This window comes from Lactuca virosa, chromosome 4 (assembly GCF_052849685.1).
Source record: "Lactuca virosa cultivar CGN04683 chromosome 4, Lactuca_virosa_CGN04683_v6, whole genome shotgun sequence".
In the NCBI taxonomy this organism is placed as follows: domain Eukaryota; kingdom Viridiplantae; phylum Streptophyta; class Magnoliopsida; order Asterales; family Asteraceae; genus Lactuca; species Lactuca virosa.
This window is the reverse complement of record NC_136429.1, coordinates 373,104,131-373,107,891: the sequence shown is the minus strand read 5'-3', so window position 1 is coordinate 373,107,891 and position 3,761 is coordinate 373,104,131. Positions and strand designations below refer to the sequence as shown.

Here is a 3,761-nt window from a genome sequence, read left to right as displayed (position 1 = left end):
AGTCACGGGGATCGTTTGAATATTTTGAAAAAAAATACGATTATGATAAATTGGAAACTTTAGATGTGATTCATAAAGTTAAGATTTAAGGGGATGAAAACTCAAAGTACGTTCACGGCATACTTGATAGAAGACGCATGCAAGTTGTTATTCGTGGGATAAAAATAGTTGGTGATTAGCTTGATTATCTACAAATTGGCGAGAAGAAATTTTACTTTTATTTTTTAGTAATAAATTAAATTTGCCACGTTCGAAGGTGGGAGGGTTCAAAACTGTAGCGCATGTTGTAAAACTTTAGCTTCAGAGCAAGACGATTGTTTGGAAGTTTCATGCACGATCGAGGAAATTAAAAATGTTGATTGGTGGTGTGGAGGGGATAAGACTCCACGTGCAGATGGTTATTTTCTTAAAGTTTGTAGAAAGATATTGGGATTTATTGAAAAATTATATTTTTGATGGTGTCATGTAGTTCATTCTTCGGCTAATATTCCACATGGTTGTAATAGTTCGTTCATAACTCTAATTCCGAAGGTAGGGAGCTCATTAATGGTTATAGATTATCGACCAATTAATTTGATTGGGTTAGAATATAAAATCACTGCTAAGTTGTTGGCTAATCGATGATTTGAGATGAAACCTTTCAAAGGTAAAAGTTGATGAACATAGATGTTTAAAATACATTGCTACTCTAGCTTTTCAGCAAGTATAAGTGTTGTGCCTTTTGGGTGTTGAGGTTATCTAAGACTCAAGTTTATTTCACAACTAGAATTTAAATAGAGTTTTTTTTTCCCAAAAAGTGGAACTTAAAGTACAAGTCTTGTACCTATTTAATCTCCTCCTTTCATATCTTATAATTATAACTATATGGCCTTAGGGCTATAAAGGTAAAGTAATTAAAGACCTCTGTTGTGAAATTAAGTCCGAATTGGGTAATACTAATATGAGACGAAAAGCAATGTTTGATGAACAAGTTATGAGTAAGAGGATCAATTCTTATGATAACGTAAGCACTTAAGATTATCCCTATCGTTTATTAAAGAGCAAGATATACCTAGAGAGAATGAGAGGAGAAGATTGAACTGATGGATGGAATTTGGAGTTTGAAGCAAACTGGGTTGATAGTAGTCAAGTACATCCAAGCAATCACTTGAGTTAAAATTCCTTTATTTCAGAAGCTTGTATTGAGTTTTGAGTAGCATTAATGGAGACTCACCTCTTGATATCCACCACTTGAAATCAATGGCTTAAGTGGTGGTGTGATGATGTTAGAACAGGGATTATAGCACCTTATGTCCCTTCAAATGAAAAATAAACATCAAAAATTGAAAAAAAAAAGAATGTGTATCGAGTTTTGATTGTTGAATATGGATTTTTCATTTTCATCCGTTGACTAAATTTGAATATAATGTTACTAGGATATGGAGGATGTGTTTAAGCATATATTTTTTTAATCTAAATATATCTGTTCAGGTTTAGATCATTAAAAGTCATCCCATATATGTTGGAATCGAATCGGAAGTGATTGTAAGATGTTAGGAGGTGAAGATAGTGTGATACCAGCAATGACCAAATAGCAAGCCGATGAGAAGAGCGGGACATGTTGGTTGAAAAAGCGGATAGTATCTTGGAAAGGAACAGTGAAGACTTACGGGAAGCATAATGTAAGGTTGAATGTTACCCGGGGAACAGGATGACATAACGAAGAAACGGTTGCCCGGAAAATAATTTATGTCTGCTTTTTAAACGAGTAAGAAATTAATGTGTTAGAAATCATATGATTATAAAATTATATGGTTTCAAGATATAATGTGATTTTTATCAGCAAAACAAGTTAAAAGGATTATGTTAATTAAAAACACATATTTTGATAGAAGGGATTTTAACAAGTTGGACTTATCTGATTAGTTTGAGTTTGTCCATTAGATATCGTGTTTGGTTATAAATTTAGTTAATAGATACGTGATATAAAACTAAATGGACAGTAGGTACATGAGTGGAAGGTGTCATTTGTAATTCAGTAATTATCAACATCACAACATGAAATGAAGTTGTTTTGTTTGTTGGCATTGAGTGAATTTAAACGACAGAAAAAGCAATGCAATCATAAACACATATGCATATGCAGTAGTAGTCTAAGTTTGATTTGAATATATAAAGAAAGTAAAGAAGCAAAAGAATAATATTTAATAAGTTGTTTTTGTAGTGAAGGAAGGAACCAGGAAGGGAGCTGGCAGTGAAAGTGAAAGATTCTGCATCCCAATTCCCACATCGGGTGAATGAAGGAAGCAGGCAAGAGGGAGGCGAGTACAAAAGGGGAAGCCCATGGCTGTAAGAAGCATACCTTTCTCGGCCTTTTGGCTAAGATCAAGTGTAGTATCTGTTCTTATCAGTTTAATATCTGATATGTGGGCCATCGGCCCACTCGATATTAATCTTATTTTTTATGGGGGAAGGCCCGTTACAGTAGCTTGCTGCTGGGGTTCTTCATGTGTCGCCTTGGTCTTACACTACAGCCAAGGCCCGGCGCACCCCTCCAATATTCAGTTCAACTTTTTGACCTGTAAGTGTCAATCCAGCAGAAACCAGTTATTAGTTACAGAGGGCCAGAAACATGAAACCCACTCCCCTAATTTCAACCATGGACACACTACAAGATAGATTTATAAAATCGTCTTGGGAATTCTTCACACACCAATGTGGGAACACTCACTAATATAATATATACAGAAACTAACTAAAATTTTATTTTTAACTAACAAATAATTAAACCAACATACTGTAATTGAACTTCTGCTCATGTAAAACAAAACTATCTACAACGAAACCATCACATGGTTTCTTTCTAGTCCAACTTATTATGAATTTGTATAACTACATCCTGCTACCCCACAAGCTGGATTGCCTGGCGCACCCCTCCAATGCTCAGTTCAATGTTCATAGATTAGACTTAACTTTTAGACTTTAAAAGGCTTAAAGATTACAAGAAAATTTAAAAAAGTGGGTGTCCATATGAGTCGGACTAGTCGGCAATATAGGCCTGAAGAGCCAAGACTTGTAATCCTTCCACTGTCAGAAGCGAGGGGTTGTCGCAGCTCTGGTAAGCCAGCCTAACGCATTGCCCCCTTCTCTAGGTTCCAAGAGACCCAAAGCCTTCGCTCAAGCCACTTGAACCAACTCAAGACTTGGAACGGGCAACTCAAGTTACACACCACCAAACCCAACCAAAGTGGACCAAATCATAATCCAACCCTCTTTGATACCCCCACTTGGGTTACAGGCAAACATTACCAGGCCCGGTGTTGAACTCTCTACAAGATAGACATATAAATTCGTCTTGGAATCCTTCACACGCCAATGTGGGAACACTCACTAATATATATACATAAACAAACTACATTTTCTTTTCTAGATTAACAATTCCACCAACATATTGTAATTGAATTTCTCGTCGTGTAAAACAAAACTATCTATGACGTTAACGACATTGAGGGATTTTCGTTCTTCGAAACCATCACATGGTTTTTTTTCTAGTCCAACTTATCATCAACTTGTATGATTATCCTTGTACCCCACAAGCTTTGGCTTCCAGTGCGTCGGAAAGACAATTAATGTGAAGATATGACGACAAGGTCCGTCTTACTTCTGAAAGCTTCAGGATATGTTGTCTATGTTGTCCCACCAAAACATAACACCAACGCCAAATAGAAGCTTCATATTGCAATGCCAATACCACCTTGTTAAATTTTTTGTGGCTTTTTCGT

The 3,761-nt window shown here is 36.0% G+C and overlaps 1 non-coding gene across 1 annotated transcript; it reads left to right on the top strand.

Moving 5' to 3' along the window:
* Window positions 1–2,337: 2,337 nt before the first annotated feature.
* Window positions 2,338–2,534, top strand: LOC145109974 (U2 spliceosomal RNA). Its single transcript, XR_013709368.1, has one exon. It is a non-coding gene; the product is annotated as a U2 spliceosomal RNA (small nuclear RNA).
* Window positions 2,535–3,761: the final 1,227 nt, after the last annotated feature.